The sequence below is a fragment of the Caloenas nicobarica genome, chromosome 3 (genome assembly GCF_036013445.1).
Source record: "Caloenas nicobarica isolate bCalNic1 chromosome 3, bCalNic1.hap1, whole genome shotgun sequence".
Lineage (NCBI taxonomy): Eukaryota > Metazoa > Chordata > Aves > Columbiformes > Columbidae > Caloenas > Caloenas nicobarica.
Window position 1 is genome coordinate 96,865,282 of NC_088247.1, and position 19,413 is coordinate 96,884,694.

The window sequence follows — 19,413 nt, forward strand, 5'->3', positions numbered from 1 at the left end:
AGGAGAGGTTCAGATTGGATGTTAGGAAAAAATTCTTCACGGAAAGGGCTGCCAGGCATTGGAACAGGCTGCCCAGGGCAGTGGTGGAGTCACCATCCCTGGAGGGATTTAAAAGGCGTTTAGACGAGGTTCTTAGGGACATGGTTTAGTGCTAGAGTAAGGTTAGGTTATGGTTGGACTCGGTGGTCCTGAGGGTCTCTTCCAACTGAAATGATTCTATGACTTCTAAAAAAAACCCCCTCAACCAAACCACAAACAAAGAAGACATGCACCCCCCCTGCCCCCAGCCCCCCTCCCACTCTGAAGAGAAGGTTTCGCAGCCTCGAACCCAAGTTAGGGACCATGAGGTTTGCCCAAGAGGAATAATGGTGTTTCCTTAACACGGCTGCCAGTGTTGTGCCGTGGGAGCTAAGCGCAGGGACATGAGGGCAAGGCTTAGCACTTAGCATCTCTTCAGGCCACAGAGAGGTGATACCAGCCTTCACTTAGAGGTGTGTCACTCTGGTTTCTGAGCGGGAATATTTTTCATCACAGGAGGGGTTTTTGGAGACTTGTGCCCCTGCTGGTCTGCCCGCTACCTTTGCTGGTGTCTGGCTGCGTTGGAGCTTTGGGGAGATGTTCAGCTGCTGGCTCTGGGTGAGCGAGGCTGAAGAACGGCCTGCTCAGGTTTGGCTGCTGTGGCATGAGCTGCTTTTGCTTCTGGCTTGCTCAGCACGATTGCGATGTCTCTCACCTTTCACTTCTGTTGCATTTCTTTTTACAGAATCACAGAATGGTTGGGGTTGGAAGGGACCTCTGGAGATCATCTAGTCCAACCCACCTGCTGAAGCAGGTTCACCCAGAGCAGATCGCACAGGAAGGTGTCCAGGCAGGTTTTGAATGTCTCCAGAGAAGGAGACTCCACAACCTCTCTGGGCAGCCTGTTCCAGGGCTCTGGCACCCTCAAAGGAAAGAAGTTTCTCCTCATATTCAGATGGAACCTCCTGTGCTTCAGTCTGTGTCCGTTGCCCCCATCCTGTCATTGGGCACCACTGAAAAGAGTCTGGTCCTGTCCTCTTGACACCCTCCCTTGAGATATTTATAAGCATAAATAAGACCCCCTCTCAGCCTCTCTTTTCCAGGCTGAACAGACCCAGCTCTCAGTCTCTCCTCATAAGAAAGGTGCTCTAGGCCCTTCATCATCTTCGTGGCCCTAGGTTTTACATCCTGTTTTAATTCTGTTTTTAAAATCAACTCAGAATCCCACCTCATTCGCCTTTTACAGCCCCAGGTTGTTTGCTGGTATTTGTGGTGATGAGGGCTGTTAAAAATGGTTCTATCGGTTGCATATTTCAGTCATGAAGTCCACAGTCAGAGCTAAAAATACCTGATACTTTTCAATCCTCTGGTCATGTTGCTTGTAGCCACTGTTCCTTGGGTAGTTCCCAAGGATGCATCAGTGGGGAGGTTAGCATCCGTCCTGCTCCGAGTTAGAAATTACTTTTCCAGGCAGATCTCTTGGGTAGATACTCCAGAGGGACTTGAATCTGCTCTGAGTGAGAAGTGAGCAGAAGGGAAACCACGAGTGTGTCAGCACCACCATCTTCTTTCCAGAATCCTGTGATAAATCAGATAACACTGTTCTGAGAATCGCTTGCTTACTAATTATTGAAATAACATTACCTTTTCTTTGTGTCTGTCATTAGCACTTCAGCTTGAGTCTATGGCCTGATGATAAATGTATGGCATAGGTTCAGTAAATGATGTAAAACTTAAGTCTGTGTTTACTTAATCTCTTCTTCCATAAACCAAACAAAACTGAGCTCATCTCCAAGTAGAAATGGTGTCAGAAACGATGTGGTCTAAAGGAGGAGTTAGTTTTTATTTTTATTTCTCCATTTCCTCATTGGGTGGCTCACAGTACATGTAAACAATGCAATAAATAAGTACGCTGATAAGTCCAACCTTAGCGAAGATAACCATGGAAAATCCTTTTATGCATTTCTAAATCAGAGGATAAAAAAGCATCTTCTACAAACTGGTAGGAGAATTATAGAGTAAGTCTTTAAAAGCATGATCTGGAGCAGCCTAGATTTCCAGATAGCACATTCTGAAACTTAATATCCACATAAAACAATTTATGAAAAATGTTGATGTAAAAATATCACGTATCCATTTGAGATAAGTCTTTCAGAGAGAAAGAGGAGGCTGAAAAGCTGTGACAAGCTATATAAAGTGGTACTGAGGTTCTTTCTGCTGGCGCTGGCTTGTGGAGTCTGAGACTCGGAACTTGATACGTGGGCATCTGTACAACACCATGTCTGAATGCAAGACTTATCTGAGCAGAATTTATGCTAAGTGTGTTATCTAGTTTGTTTAAATATATGAGCTTGTTTTAAAGATGTTGGAGGTCTTTTGTGGACTGTTTGGAAAAATAATTCATAGAGGCTTCTCTAGATGACAGCAGACTGGAAATCACAGATTTTAGCAAAAGTCTGTCTCAGAAGGAGAAACCAGTGAGAAGACTGTAGAAGGTGATTCCAGAGGGGAACCTTGATGATTTGCGTAAACAGGACTTTAGAATATGTCCACCGCTACCTCCTAGCAACCAAAACTTCTATGAGGTTCAGTTGGCTCGGATCCACTTGATTGGAGGGTGATGATGCATAATTCATGCTGGATTCAGGTCGCTGTGACCTCAGACAAAATTGGGACTTGCAATGCGAGATGATCTTTGGGCTCCCTGTTGCAGAGCCCCCAGTTCCTTTGCTTTCATGCAAAGGACCATGCCAGGATGCCAGTTGGGTCATGGGGAAAACACAGGCAGAGCCTTTTGGTTCTTGAACTGTCTGTGGCAATAACTCAAGCTCTGTCTGTGATAGAGCTGAAAATGGTATGAAATGGTTAGGTATACATTGCTTTCAGTTGGCAGTGTGATGCTTGGTAGCACTTCTGAAGGATAACATGGTCAACTGGGATGCAAGGTAGAGCCACAGATGACAAACAACTTTATTAGCTTCTTCAAAGTGTTTCCTCCTTATAATTCATTCCCAGGAGAAGATCCTATGATGTTGTACTGTGTCCGCTATAGAGAAAGCTTCATTCCTGGTGCTTGTTAGGTACTTTCTGGAAACTCCTTCCTGTTGTTCTGCTAGAAAACAAGCTGGCAATTTTGTCAGAAATAAAGCTTTAGCCATTAATTTATTTAAAAGACTGTTTCCTTAAGGTGCTCTTTTCCCCCTTAGTTGTTCACAAAATTAAAAAACAAAACAAAGCTAAGGAGAAAAACAAAAAAACCATAAACTACCCAATAGCAAAATAATTCTCCTTAGCCTGCCTGGGAAGGGAGACATTACCTCAACTTGGGTTTCTCTGTTTATATTTCTCTCAAGAAAGCAGAGTGAACTTGCTCCTTGCAGAACGTAATGTGTTTAGTTCGGCACTTCTGTATCAAAAAAGTACTTTTGTAAGGCGTGTGTGCTTTGTCACAAGTTGGCAAAATTGGAGAGGACATTGTGCTGCTTGGCCCGCAATTAGTGTGGGCAATACCCTGAAAGCAAAGTTAGAGGGGCTGGAAACGTGCACGCCCCAAAGTTTGGGCAGTCTTGTAAGAGAAGTCACAGAAGCCAGTTCTCAAATTTGAGAGGCTGTGTGTCTGTACCTGTAGGGTAACTGGGCAAAATGTTCAGAGCTTAGCTAGGAGATCTTGTGGGAGCATTGTCATTTTTGCACGTACTACATGCAAACTCTGAATTTGTTGCAGAAATGCGTCCATATGTTGTGCTCAGCCATTGTCCCTTGCCTGCAAGCTGAAGGCACCATGGTATTAAAAAGCATCGTCCTTTCCTCTTTTCTGTGCTACTTCTGGTTATGTGGAACACTAGGAGAGGAAACTGAGGGTTGGCAAATACTACCTACTCTACAGAAAAGCCTGTACATGAGGAAAGATTTCTGTAGGAATGGCTAAGAGCTTTGAATGTAATGAAGAAAGAAAATACTCAGCGGAGCTAATACTTGTGGGGAATAAATTCTTCACAGAAAGTTGAGAAAGCTGCTGAGTGTCAATGTTCCTCTGAAAATGGTAAAAGTAATTGTAAAAGCTGAATGGCATGGCATTTCATTATGTAAGGAACCAAAGGGGCTAAAAAAATAATAACCTGGTATATCAGAAAGCAATTTACAATATAAGCTAGGGAAAATGGAGTATTTCTGCCACAATAAGATGAATTCCACCACTGGCTGCATTGATTTCATGTCTCAGGTTTTGTTCCAAACAGATCTGTAACTATGGAGGGGTGGGGGAGGAAAAAAAGGCACATGTTTGTTCCCTCGGCCTCCCAAATCGACCCATTCCCCTTCCCAGCAAGAATGGTGAGAAAGATTTGGGTAAATATACAAACAGGACTTGAGAATTTAATTAGCTCTGTTGGTCGTTCAATTTCCAGTTGTCTGATTTAATTGTCCCTTTCAAAGGGATCATTTGAAGCTGAGCTGCATATGCTCTGTGAACGTCAGTAAATGAAGCTTGTTAGTGTACGGTGCAAAGGCCAAAGCTGAATTCTTGTGGGTATTCACAGCCTTTAATAAATAGCGCGGCGGTGCCGAGGAGGTATCATTTCTTACGCCCACTCGCCCTTAAGATGTTTCCCTTCAATTCAGAAATGAATATTCAGTTGAAAAGTTATTATACATCAAAATATTCTTGGCACTGTATAGGAGTCTGTCTGCAGAGGGGTGGGATGGTGTTTTTTGAGATTTTTCCTCCTACCTTCTGTGCGGACGATCTGAAGCCAAGCAGTAGCCGTTAGACTTTTAGGTTTATCTGCTTATTTGTTTGGAGTTGGTGGGGTTTTTTTGTTTAGTTTTGTTTCTCGTTTGTGTGGGGTTGGTTTTTGTTTCTGGTTTGGTTTTTTTGGCCTGGTAGTGCTGTTTCCTGAGCTGTGGATCTCCTGCTCCATCATCTTGGACCAGGGACAGCATGTGTAGCATGGCATGAGAAGTCCGAGTTTTAGGTTGTTGGGCTCTTGACAGTAGATCTTGCCATGAAGTGTTCTCAACTCTGCCAAACTGGGACAGTTAAAGCTAAAGCTTGTTATAGGGAGTGCATACTTGATGTTGGTGAAGTGGTTTTTTTGTTTGTGTGGGTTTTGTTGTTTGTTTGTGGCTTTGTTTGGTTGGGTTTGATTTGGGGTGTTTTTTGAGTGATTGAGGAATTTCATTTAGGAGAGTGGCCAGTAATTTTATGAAGGGAAAGGAATAGTCTGACTGATTTTTCAAGGAAACAGGGTTATTTATTGACATCACTTTTGGAAATGATTTCCTTTGACCACTTTCAGTTGTCTTCGTAGTTTAAAGTGAGGAAGTAAAATTTTGCAGGAGTGTATGCTTAGGGAATTAAGAATAGTGAAAAGAAGGGCTGGCTGAAATGTGTTGCAGGAGAACTCCTTGTACTGAATGACTGGATGATAAAATGCCAGAGGAAATTGCTTGTAGATAAAGCAAAGCGTGGTGTACCCCCTGATGAATGGGTGCTGCACCAGGTGTTACTGCTCTGGAGGGAAACTTTGTGGTTGTCCTGTAAAAATGGCAGCGTGATGATCGGTGAAACAAGTGTCAGTATGCATCAGTGAAGGAACAGAAAACAAAACAGAAAGCATAAATGTGCTGCTGCCTAAGTGTGTGGTGCTCCCGTGTCTTCAATTCCATGTGCAGGGGAAGCTGATGGTTTCTTGGGAAGCTGTGGAGCTGCCAAGCTTGCACTGCCAGCCAGGACGAATCTGAATTCAATAAGGAGAGGACAAGAAATGGTTGTGTGGCAGGAGATAAAGGTCGTGGACCCGAGGGAAGAGAGCTGAGTAGAGGCAGAGGAGAGGACGCTGGCCAGGTACCGGAGGAGTGACACCTGGCATGACAGAGGAGAAGAAAATGCATCTTGGAAAGGGAGTCAGTTTTGGAGAAGGGACTGGCTTAGGGAAAGAAGAGAAAGGGAAGAAGCGGACAAGCACAGGAGGTGAAGGAATAGACAGACAAACCTTTGCCTACCCAAACATACTTGCTCACAAGGTGGGGATAGAGACAGGATTGTCAGGGTGAATCTGAGCTTCTCTTGCTGGCAAATACCAACTCGGATGAGTGTCCTGCTAGTGCGCCTTCCCCCGGTGGATGACAGCCTGCCACTGCTATAATTTTACTTTATTCAACCTGACTGCTCTGTGTAGAGGCTGTATTAGACTGATGGAAGAACCATTCCGGCTTTTAGACAATACCATATAATGAAATATCCTTTTTAAATGATATCATGCAGATAAGATATTAAGCCAACATCTTTCAGATTAAATGCCAGAATGAAAGTATGCTTTTATAACTTCATTTTAGCCTTGTTTTACATAAGTGGACTTTATTAGAAAACTGTAAGCAGCGTTTATTTTTTTCCCCTCCAACAACACTGCTGGCCAGCATGGTACGTATGATGAATTTGCTGTGAACATAAATGAAACTCTTCTAGAGGGAGGCTGTGTGGGACTCCCAATTAATTTGCTGCGTTGTTCGAAGTTTATGTAATGAAATATGGAAGGAATTGCAAGGAAGAGTATTTTTCTCCTGGATGGGATAAGCAGAGCCCTGCCTGAGGGAACTGGGTTGTGTTCTGGCCAGTGCCGCAGAGCAGCCTCTTGATGCAGCGTCTCCAAGCAGGCATCTCCTGGGTACTCTCCAGTTACACCTGTGGTCTCTTCTGTGAGCACCCATTTGCTTTGTGTGACCGTTTGCTTTGTGTGACTGGTGGCCATCTGACCAGCGGCTCAAGTCAAAACCGCTTTAAACACAACACATACTGTATGATGTTAGATTGTGCAAAGTGTTGGACCCCACACGTGAAAAACTAATAGATTTCTGGAATTTGTAATCTGTATGTGCCATAGCATCTCATCTGAAAGATGCGTCATTTGTCTAAAGAGATTCACATTGGAAATAAATGTAATACGATATTCCTGAAGCATTTCAAAGATGCAGAAATGAGCATACAAAACCAAGCTTGCATGCATGAAGAATACTGTCTTAAGAAGACAATTTCAAATCTTAGAGTTTCTCTAAGAAAAAAGGTGCAAGCAGAACGCTGAACATGGACCTGGGAAGGGCAACAAAATCATGAAGCTGATGGTTAAGAGAGGATTTCCAGCATGTGGGGAGAGACCGTGCTCTGATGTAGTTGTGTTAAGTGAACCAAATTAATGATACGTGATTGCTGATGATAGTTCTGGTACTTTCAACTTTTTTCTTGCTGGTTTTGCCGGTTGATATTACAGGCTTTGTTGGTATTGCTTGTTTAATACATGTACTCTGTTGTTGTTCTTATGCTTCTTATCTGAAGGTGGCTTCCTTTCCCCTTTTCCGCTCCAAAAATAATTAAATACTGTTTAATTACAAGCAAGCAATTTAGATAACAGGATGCTCTCGGTCACCCTTGTTGTAATAGAAGTAATGATAAACACAGTAGAGAAAACTCTTGTGTTTGATTGATCTAAAGTAGGTGAGGTTTATTCATATCATGAGAAGGTTGTCATGTGACGTTTGTGTGTGGTTAGGTAGACAGGTGGCCACTGGGCAGCAGAACAAAAATGCCAAATGACTGAGGTTTTTTTCACTCAGAATCACATTTTGGATGCACTGATGCTGATCTGTAGAAAGTCCGAGTTCCCAATTTTGACGCTTCAGTTAAGTTCTTAATGTCAAATGATACAAAAGTCCATCCTGTTAAAGTAAATATAGCTATTCTAGAAGGATGTATGTCCAACATTTCACTTCAGTAGAGGATATGCGTATCCTCATCTTTCATTGGTATTGTTCTTTTCGTATCTCAATCTGCCGTTGTCCTTGGAAGCACGTGGCCTGCGCCAAGCGCACTTGACCATCCCACGGAGCACGTGTGTCGCCTTCCTTGGCGTCACCGCTCTTCATGGCGGTTGAGTGGGACATCTTCATCGGCCAGACAAAGGCTCTCCCTGTCCTACCGTGTGGTTAGGCCTCAGAGCAGTAGCAGAATTTTGGGAAGGGGATCAGCATCTCTGAGCACGATGCAGTGGCAGCCGAGGCCGAAAGACCTCTGGGATGTGGCTCGTTACGGTGACCTGCAGCCAAGGGGAGCTCATACTGGTGTTTGTGCCACCGCTCCCAGAGCAGCACTGTGTCTTCCTGCTTCTCCCGAAATCTGCTCCTTGAAGGCTCCTGCAGGGCTAATTCAGCCTTCATCTAGAAATCTTCCTCTCGTGTTGCAGTAACTTGCAGGTAGGTGGAAACTTTGAGTTTCTAAACTGTAACACAGCTGGAGGAAATCCCAGTTCTTTGGTGTGTTGCCTAGAGTTTTACTGCCATTCTCCATTTTATCCCTGGAAAAATACCTAGTTTAACTTTGAGTGTGAAGCTTTGCTGATCAATACGTTACAAGCATAGTAAAGTTCAAGAAATTGCCTCCATTACTATCTTGAGATGAGAAATTGATTTAGCTGTGTTCTCTCGCTGCTAATTCGTCTGTGCTTTACATTCCCATAAAAGGTATTATGTGCTCCTTATTTTCCAGCAGTGTCATCAATCCTAATGAAGAGAGAAGAACAAAAATTTATTTTGTGTGTATGGGATAGCTGATCTCTGACTTAGCTCTTAATTTGTAAATGTTGCTGTAGGCTTCACTTCTTAGCTTCTCCTTACTGTGCTTTGGTTATATGCAAAATCTAGGGGCTGGTTAGATGACTTTATAATCTAAACCTCAAAAAATGAGATGCTGATTAAAATTGAATGAAAGGAATTAAAACCTCATCTGTGAATTTTATGTACTTTTGCAGTGTTTGGTCCTGCGTTAATTACATTGGGCCTGTTTTCAGTATTTATCAGCCATCAGTTAACTACCTCTGGCCCTAAAATGCCTGAAGTTTCATTCTTTAGCTGTGGTGTTACATGTGAGAGCTGTGCAAGTATCTGCTAATTTACATACACCTGCATATGGGTGGTATTGTAGCTTTGAAGGTGGTAGAGTGGGAAAAGCGGCCAAAACAAATAAGAAAAACAGGAAAAGTTTTTCCTGGGCATTCCGGTTGTTGCTTTTCCGGGTGTCCATTGGCCTGGTCTCTGTAGGAAGCTGCCAGCGATGGTTTGTAGAATACTGTGAAGTTTTTAGTTTTCATACTAGTGTTCGTTGTTCCAGAGCAGATGGATAAATGAAAAAGAAAGCAAAACTATATACTGTAACTTTGGTCATGATATAGCAGTTATTTTTTTAAATGAAGTTTAAACATCTTGGCAAGTTCTAAACAGGTGTGTTAAAGTGTGCAAAGAAAAGTTTTCTCTTTTGGCTCTGCTGACATTAAGCTCAGAATTTCCCTGTGTCTCTGAATATTTCTTGTTACAAACACAAAGCAAAGGCAATACATACACCTGTCAGTCATCTAGAAGATTCAATATGCCCATTACAAACCAGTATAAAAAACAACTTAGGAAAAGCATTAAGTACATGTGGGTTTATTAAAACCTGTCTTATTTCAACTAAGAGGCAAATTAATGGGATTTGCTGAGAAAAGCCATCAGCGGATAAGATGCAAGCAGGTAATGAGTGGTTTGCTTTTGAGGATGTTTGTAGCATTTCAGCTCACATTTGTAGCAAGACATGGGCGTGCACAGATTTTAGTTATTGGGACTCAGCGCAGTAACGTTGTAAGCAAAAACTTGCTAGGACCCAAGAAAAATCCATGTGCCCCTGTGCGATGCTACCAGCATTTACCATCAGCTGAGGTGTTCTGTCGAAGACAGGCATTTTGGGCATGTTAGGCTTTGTGAGGAGCTCTGCTGTCTCCTGTGGCGTGCGTTTTGATGGAGCGAGTTGGTGTCTGGATTGTGCTGTGGACCCGTGTGTTTGCTGTGGGCTTGGGGGAAGGAGAAGGGGGAAGCAGAGGCTGGTGTTGGGCAAGACAAGGGAGCTGCTTGGGTTCGTGTCTCCTGCCTTGGTGGTGGGCTAAGGGAGGGCTCTGGTTCTGTGGGAGGAACTGCTGGATTTGGGGGGCTTCTTATTGCTGTATGGAGTAGCGGTGGAGCGCTTGGGACCTATTATCAGAGATTTTTAAAGAATAGTTTTAACAAGTGAACCTTAGCATGAAGGTGAGAGGAGGAAAATGCTGATCGAGGTCACTGGGATTATCTGTGCGTTTCTCCCACAAGCGGTTGTTTATACAGTTTCTTCTTATAGCTGGAATGACTTTCCAAATCCTGGCAGGGCTCGATGTGAATGGAGAGTTTCTCATTGACATCAGTGAGCTGTGAAATGCACCTGAAGCTTCCAGGCTTGTCTTGTTCAGGGCCTTCCCTAAAAGCCGTCTTGGCAACAGCGCCTACAAAAACAATTGTGTTGTTTTCATTTAAATAATTTAAGATGCCTTGTCTAGATATCTCTTCTGCACTGGGTGACAACCCGATTGTATCTCCCGCACCTTTTGACTTTCATTAATCCCTCCCTTCCTGATTGCTGTACCTTCTCTTGTTTGTCTGACGCTTGTCATGTAGGTTGCAAGCTCTGGGCCAGCAAATCTCTTCTCTGTGAGAGCATCCAGCCCATCTTTGAGTTCTGTCAAAGCAGTGTAAGATGCTGTGAAATCTTTACGGTCTCCGTAGGAAAGGCACAATCTCGTTTAATTTATTGCATCAACATAACCCGTTCTTTATTTTGTAGTAGGCGCCAAGCTGAGTAAGAAGAAAAGATGAATTTATTTGTATTTCAGTCTGTAATTTGAGGGGATGTGGATGTATCAATCCCAGAGATTTGACAGTGAAGCAGTCTCTCCTTATTGATATGGGAAGGAGAGTCTCTGTTGTTCTTTGAGGGAGTTTACAGTGCTGATAGATGTCCTTGGTGATAGTGACTTGAAGAACAGAGCAGCGTGGAGATACTGTATTGATTAGAATTTAGTATTTGATTATGTTACAATAGGAAGCTCATTCTTGCAGGTCTACTCATGGTTTGGGGCAAGCTGGTGATAGTTTATAAAATAATCACGTGGAGGAAAAAAATAATTTTCATTCTTTTGCTTTATGTTTAGATACATCACTTTGAGATCACAGAATGAAACCAGCATGAAATGTTATGGCAAAGACAGCACAGCAAGATACAGCAGTCTCACAAATCCTCAAAAATCAGGTAATGTTGCAGCATCATGTGTCCACTTCCAAAATTTGGTCTTGGGTCTCTGTGGCTTTACTGTGGCTTTATTGTGGCTTTATTCTCAAATATGGCTAGTGTGGTGGCTTTGTGTCCTGTAAAACATGAATTTATGTACTGCGGTATGTATGACACAGGAGATCCCCACACATTTAAGTCTTTCTTAAAGGTCTACCTTGGCTGCGTTGTCCCATGCAAGTAAAATCAACATAACCTCTTTTTTTTTTTTTTTTTTTCTTTAAGAAAAAAAAAAGGCCAGCCATGGCGGTCAGTTCTGCATAGCTGTTGGACTTTGCTTGGCTCCATGGCTAGGTACCAACATGATGTATTTTAGAGGGACTGACTTTTCAGAAGGCCCTACATCTGCATTTCTGAAAACTCACTCTCCTTTGGGGGATACACTGGGCTCAAAATAGCTGTTCCCTCCCTACAGAAGGCTTAGCCATATGCTTTTTTCCACATACTACTACTTCAGCCTTTTTTTTTTTAATTGTTTATCTGTCTCAGGATGTTTCCTTCTTGCCTGTTTTTGCAAATCCCAGCATATGTTCTCTGATATTTCACAGCATTTACAGTTACAGAAAAAGGCGATCACATCACAAACTTCAGAGCATAAACACTGCAGAGGTCAGGAAGAAACTAGTTAAGTCATAAGGATGCTCACCTTATACTGAAATTGTGTGCTTATGGCAGCTGTGGTCACAACAAGAGCTGATGGAATGATATTTGAGTGGAAAGGCATAAAAATTTCCCCTACTCCCCCAAATCAACAGCAGTGACCAGAGTGGGCAAGGTCTAACCTCTGTGTCCTCGTGCTGGGGTCTTGTCTGTGGAGCTAGGATCTTGCTGGGGATAAACAGGTCACTCAATTTAGTAATAGAAGTAAACTAAAACGTGAAATTGAGGGCAATTTTGATAATGGGACTTGTTTATTTTCCAGGAAGCATTTGAGAGTATTGTCCTTGATGTACAGTCAGTAAAGCCTGATTGGCTGAAGAGATTTCGAATCAAGTTTCATAGACAGCTTCAGCCTTGGTCAAATATGCAGTAATGTATTGGTGAATATGGAAAAAAAAATTGTGTTGATCACAGGTGAAGAGCCCCTTTAATTAATGCTCTCTTCTGTAACCTTTTTAGTCACTTAGTCATGGAATATGCAATTCAAGTGCCCTTCTGGCTTTAGTCAAGGTTTGCATCTTTTATTTTTAGTTTTAATCAGTATTGCGAGGAGATCACATCATTTTGTATTTGCCATTTTTATGAAGTAATGCGATACCTGCATCAGCCACAGTTCTCAGAACCCTTCAAAGTACCTCGAAACCGTAATGCCACTTAACTGACAGCAGAGATAATCAGATTTGTTGAAGCAACCTTCTTTGTTTGTTTGGGACTCATGGAACTATATCTCCCTTAAAGTAAATTGAGTTAATGGCTTTATTTAGAAATCAGCCTCCTCTTCTTGAATAACCAAAATTCTGTTAGTTTTGAGAAAAAAAAAAAAATCATTAAATTACCAGTGCCTCTGAATGCGTTTTCTACTTATAACTTAGATCAGAAGGAGAGGAAAATATTTCTGCTTGTTTGTCTTCCTTTCTCCTCCCCCTTTTCTAGAGGCTTTCCTGAGATGATCAACTGTTGTTTTTGCTGTTGTTTTTTTATTGCCTTTTTTTTTTCAAAACTTCATTGAAGTAGAGAAGTCGCTCAGTTCCCCTCCCAATGCTGTTGTTGCTCTCCCTTCCCCCCAGTCCAATGTGTTCTTTATTAAACCGAATTAGGACATTCTAGTCTCTCGTAAGAGTGGAAATGGGAACAGCTTAAATGAGCAGCCACATGAGACTCAGCAGCCTTTCCAACTGCACTGCAGAAGGAGCTCAGCTGCAAAGAGAATGATAATTTTTGAAGGATTTGTTCAACTGTTGAAGAATTATGAGTATTAATATTAAAAAGCAGCTAATCTGTTTTCTCCATCCGTTTTAAGAGTGTATACCCTTCTTACTATTCTTGCTATAAAATCAGTGTACTAAATATTTTGCTTCCTTTCCATCCTCTTTTCACTTTTGAAATTACTTTATTTGCTTATGTTCTTGTATACTGAAGTGGGTTTTTTGGTGGTGGTGGTTTTGCCCAAGTCCTCCAACCTTTGGGCTTGTATGTGGATATGGGCCTGAATTGGAGCCCTCTGCCTTCAAAGCAAGCCAAAATTCAAGTGTGGTAGAAAACAAGTGAGCAGTAGTATCCAGGATTGGGATGAAAAGGTCTTCAGCCCTATAAGCATTTGTCCTTGAGATATAACGTATCCACTATAAAATTACTGTTGGTCCTTGAAATCCATATTGCTGTTTTGGTGTCTGTTCTAAGCAAAATAGCCACAAACCTGATACCTTTTCACCCTTGTTTTCGGTCTCTGCCTCTCTTTATTGCTCTATCAGATGTGTTCGGGGTTTCTATAGATAATTTTTTTTAAAATTAAAAAAAAATAAAATAAAATTTTGAGTTGTTGTCTTCTCGCCTCTTTCACCTTCTCTCTCTGCTAGTTCACCCAGCCACCTTGCTTTGGCATTAGAAACTGTTCATTCCATTTCAGTACCGCGGTGCTTTTTTTCACGTGCTTCTTTCTTGTGCCAAAAAGAACTGAAGCTGGGGCTTGAACAGTGGCTGCAAAAAGAGTTACTGGAGCAAACCTGGCATCTGAGCAGCCTGCAAGAGCACGGAGCTGAAATACACCACTCTCGATGCTGCTTAGCCTTCCAGCATTGCCACCGTTGTCACATCCGAAGGTACAGGAGTAGCACCAGCTCCACTCCTGAGAGCTGGGTTTGGGTCATCCAGCTGTGTCCGTTCTTGGCTAGCTCTCTCTTGGTTTTTAAAGCCGCTCTTTTTGGTGGGTTCTTAGTGATAGTTGTACTTCAGTAGTGCCCAGCTGAAAATCATGCCTGTCTCTTACTTAAAGGCTGGATTATAGTTGGCCTGTGCAGCAGGGGCTGTTGGCAGCATCAGTATTAGAACGGAGGCTATCAGGGCAGGAACTGCTGTGTGTTCCTGTGTCTGTCCTGAAGGAAACTCAGGGAGTGAGCTGATGTGAATAGTAGTTGTCTAGATTTAGGAATAGCTTCGCAGAAAATCTCACAGCTCCAAATAACAAAACAGGCCAATAAAAACATTATCTTTAAAAAAGGCTAAAAATCGAATGAGATAAATCCTGTTTTGTTTCTACTGAAGCAAAGTGTGAGGGAGAATTGAAAGAAAGAAAGGAAGGAAGGGAACAGATACCTTCTGGGTTTGGATTTCATCATACCTGCTGTTGTAAATGAAGCTTACGTTCTAATAGCAAAAGACAGCCACTTGAGAAAACCCTGTCTCAGGCTGTGCGACTGGAGGCCAGGAAGGCGCGGTTAAAACACGTCTCCCGTGTTGGGAGAACACATAGCAATAACGTGTTTCTGTAAGCAGGCGTGCCTTGGGTTGAGAGTTATAAAAAATGTTTTAGGCTGCTAGAAGTGGTGGTTAAACTTGCTTTAACTGATGTGTTACTGCCCCAAAGGGAGCGACATGGAGAGGGTTGGTGCCCCAGCAAACGAGCATCTGCGGTACTGTTGCTCATGAGTAGCTGCACGTGCTCTGTCCTGTTAGTTCGGGCTAACTAGTAATTCATCTATAAAAGCATGTAGATCTTTGCTTAAAGTGACAGCTGAAAAACTGGAAAAAAGTTGGAGAAACCACAGGGTCCAGTTCCCTCTTGATACACAGCTGTGCAACTTACTGAGATGGCTTAGATCAGTGCTATAATAATTTTACAGCCTATTCATGAGTCTGCTTCCTTCAGCATCTGCTCTCCTACAGGCTTTTGTCATCCCTCTCCATTAACTCTGTTCTGAAACTGTAACTGGCTGGCGCTCAGTCCTGGTTTTGCAGCCCACACCCAGCCCAGCTTCCAAGCACTGACTTATTTGGAGCGAACATCTTGCTCTGAAATTCATGTGGATTCGGGCAGTTCAATGGCGTGACTGTGGCCTGAGCTGTTGTTTACTAGGGTTGAAAAATTCTGCAGGTGTGTGACGGAGCTGAGGGTGGGTTTGTATTTTTTATAATTACCATCTCCTTGATATGTTACTGCCCGCCACCTTCTCTAAGATCTGACTCTCCAGTGTTATAGTTTCGTGGAAAAGCAGATCACCTACATTGAAGACTGATAACATTGGTATATTCTTCCTTTTTGTGTTTACCAGAATTAAGTTATGGCACCCTTCCAGGAGAGGCTGTTCTTTATATTGCCTTACAGTTGCTTGTGTTTGAAGAGGGAGACAGTTGGAGTGTGTCAAGGCATTTCAGCAGCTTGGCGTGTCCCTGGCGCTCAGTCCGGAGAAGGGAGCTGTGCGAGTTGCAGGGGACCACACTGAAATGATGGAAGTCAAAGAGCTGGAGTGAAACCTTGTCTCTGAAATCAATCGAATTCCCATTAGTTTGAGTCCAGATTCCATCCGTAGACTTAAATAGGGTATTTCTCTTTCTAGGCAGTCCTACAGAGATGTTTCTGTGCTTTTGCATTTGTTTTCATATTTCTTTGTAATGGTTGCATAATTGGGATATATCTCTAATGTCAGAAATGTGACAGGTTGAGTAGCATAAATGACTTTTAGGAAGACAAGAAACACGGAACTGCAGAACCACCGTTGCTTTAAAACCCCCCTGCATTTACTTGTTCGATTTAACTGTTTAGTAGTTAGAGCTGTTGTGATAAATTGCAATGATGGGTGTTTAGAGACAAGTGCTAAACCAAAAGGAGAAAGAACACCCTTTTCTTCCTGAAAGAAAGAAAGATCATTCACTGGAAGAAATAGAAATCATTCTGTACAGTGCCAGCAGCTTCTCAGTTGGCCAGAGACTAACTTTGTCCCTAAAGCCTTAATGATGTTGCGTACAGCACCGAAATGCTGTTAGATTTTAATCCCCCACAAAATGTATACTGTGAGCATTTCATTAAATCTGATCACAAATACTCAGCATATAGAGCATCAAGCCCTTGAATTTAAGCTGGTTCAAGTACTAAAATAAAAAAAAGCTGGTATCTAAGGGACTGGCTTATTACTGATTATGCTTTTATCGATGTGCCTCTCTGTTCTTCTTCTATGTTACCTGAAGGTAGAATAACAAAGCTTTTAAAATATTTGCACTTTTCTTCCTCCAGCTCAGTGATGCTTTTGAAAGGAAGGTTTTCATATTTTCTTTTTCTTGTTTGTTTTTGTTTGTTTGGTTGGTTGGTTGGTTTTTGAGGGTTTTTTTTGGAGGGGGGATTGGGTTTTTTGGTTTTTTTTGGCAGGGGAATAAGTGTTTGAAAACAATGCAGATTTTTTCAAATGTGATTCTCACAGCGACTGAACTTCCCAGTCCTTTTGTGACTTGATTGGTATTTTAATATAATTAATTATTTTTTTTTCAGATTTTTACAAATGTATCTGTGTAACTGTAACGATGACTTGGTAATCCAGCTAACAAACAGCAGGATGTCCCACCTCCCAACCAGGAGGTGAGTTGAGGATGCTGGAGCTGCTGGAAAGGAAATTCCTATGAGCATTTTTTAAAAATTATTTCTTCTGAGGGAGGGAAGGACAGTTTTGTGCTAATGCCTCAGATGTAAAACCTTCTTGACTGTTTTCCCGTGCCCTGAGAACTATGACAGGTAACCCCCAGGTGAAAGGGGGCAGTAAGCGGAGTTTGGTGCCTGCCCAAGGGCTGACGCTTTCTCTGGTGACCACAAAACCAGCCGTGGCTGCTGGTGCAGGTGGCAGCATCTGCCACTCTGGTGCTTCTGCCTGTGAGAGGAGTAGGGAGGGAGTCAGGGGCCTGGCTGGCTGCTCAATTCATTTTTATACCAAAATCATGTTGTTTGCCGCCTTAAGAATGAGTGTTTTTACTGTCCTTACTCCCGAAATTCTTGCAGTCTTTTAATTGTCTCCTGGAGATATTAATTCTTGCTCACTGGTTTGTATCACTACTATTTCTTGTCCTTTGACTAATGCTTGTCACTTCAAACTTTAAAAAGAAGGGCCAAAACCAAGGAACTTGGTGTAAATTAGAACACTGTTAATGGGTAAAATGGGACATACCTCTTATACAAAGGGTTTGTTGGCAGGTCGAATAGTGCCGTGTTTTCGTGGGAAAGTGTTTTCAGAGCATCTCGGCTGAGCTTTCTTAACTTGGCAAGTGTAAGAGAAGATGCATATTCCTGTGTAGGATCCTTCTCTTCCTCTAAAAGTTGATGGCCTTTCAGTGTGAAATATCACACAGTGTTTATTTTTATGCCCTCGGAATGTTTTGTGGAGGCTTTGTTTAGTTTCCCTTCATAATTTTTAATAGGAAGTCTTTGAAGTTGGGTTGTGGCTGAAAAATCTTGTTGGCAGCCTGACCATTCATTGTTGACTCCTATCTTTTTTTAACTGTGCATCCATAAAAATCTGGAAGGGAGTGTTTTCAGAGAAACTATGAAGCAATGTATATTTCTGGAAAGGGGAAATAAGCTTGCAATTATTCTCAGCCATTATTTGTCACGTAAAAATGGTACATGCTAATGGCTGCAGATGGTTTACACAAAAACTGCATACAGACTGAAAGCCCTCTTCACTGGGAGCTGTGGTTGTCTGTCATACACTGCACTAGAGCGGAAAAGGGTTTTTTTGCCTGCAGCAATGTATTACCCTTATTTGCTGTTGCTAGCACAGAACTTCTTAACATGCATCTGGCAACAGTTAAAATTTTCTCCATCACTGGCTTCACATTTATCCATCTAGATGAAGGATTCTTCTAAATTTAAAAGGTAAGGACATCAGTACACGGGAGTCTTTGGTGGAAAGCATTATGTTTAGAAAGGCAGCTGTGAAGGAGGCAGAGTAAAGGTTGTGGTGTAATATTTTTGTGCTCTTGCTAAAGTTCAGAAACAACTTTTATGTTAAAGCGTGTTTATGTGTGCATAGGCATATTGTACCTCTGTGCATGTGTATGATTGTAGACACGGTGATTGCTTCATACTGTGGAACAGTAAAACAACCCTATAAGGTGCCTATATATTTTGTTTTATTCATTGAAAACAGTACAGATGTCCATAAAGTGTTATTTTGAATTCCAGTTTATACAGTAAAAATGCTAGAAGTTTGCATTTGGTATAAATTAGTCTGTTACAATAATGCAAAGTGAAGAAGGAAGGGTGAGAGGGTCGAACAGAAGTTGGAATTCAGCTCTCCTGACATAAGGTGAGTGATCAGAAAAGTTTTCCAAGGACTGTTTTGGGTCCTAGCATTAATCAGATTCCACATAGACAGAGCAAACAAATCCATGTGCACAGATGCAGTTGGGTAACTGTACTCATGATTTTTTTTTTTTTTTTTTTAAATTCTCACAGCAATGAGCATTAGTGTTGCATCTTATTCTTCTGTGACTCTCTATTTTTGTACCACTGGTGGACACCACCTGTAGATAGCGTGGAAGCTGTGAGAAGCTGTGGAAGGCTCTGTGCAAATCCCAGATTGCAAATAACTTTTCTGTATGTCCTTCTAGACACTGATATCTGATTATGGTCAGCTTTGTTCAAAGCCGTGGTTTTCTTTTACCTGCCTTTTTAGGCCTTTGTGGAGGCACCCGTGGTGTCTGCAGTGCTTGATTTTGTATTTTAAAATGGGTGTGTTGCTTCTGACAAGAAGGCTGTGACACCAGGAAGGTGACTTGGCTTGATAGTTAACTGTCTGGCTAAAACTAGTCCTGAGAGAGTGATATGTGGCTGGCTAAAACTGCTTGAATGTTCATGTACTGTAGGGGAGAAAACCCATTTTGAAGAATAGGCCTTTATTGGTTCGACAGAATGATTTTATCAGAGCACTAGAGAAGAGGCAGGATAATGGGATGAGATGAAGTAATCTAACTGCTCTGGAATAGCCCAGCTGCTGCAATTTTGCATCTGATTATGTATTTCAAACTAGGAGATTTTACAGTTTCCTTTGAGGCAATAACAATAACAGTTTATGCAGAGAACCAGTACTTACCTTGTCTTCCTCTTACTCCACAGGTGCCTGGCACGCTGAACCTATTGATCAGTGCCGGATTTGCGCTGTGGTCCACTTACTGAAGATGTGAAGCAACATCGAGTCTGAGATTGGAATTACTAACAGACTGGAGGAAATCTTAGTCCTGGTGATGCACATGGACATGCTGAATTATAAGTAATTCTGGCTTCTTTTGCCCTCCCCTCC

At 42.1% G+C, this 19,413-nt stretch overlaps 1 long non-coding RNA gene across 1 annotated transcript in view; it reads left to right on the top strand.

Annotated features, from left to right (window-relative positions):
- The window catches only part of LOC135986855 (uncharacterized), a 79,877-nt gene extending 60,465 nt beyond the window's left edge, over positions 1 to 19,412 (top strand). Inside the window, exons 3-4 of the long non-coding RNA XR_010605934.1 lie at positions 11,058 to 11,155; positions 19,230 to 19,412. This is a non-coding gene — a long non-coding RNA (uncharacterized LOC135986855). The remainder of the gene's footprint in view (positions 1 to 11,057; positions 11,156 to 19,229) is intronic.
- Position 19,413: the final 1 nt, after the last annotated feature.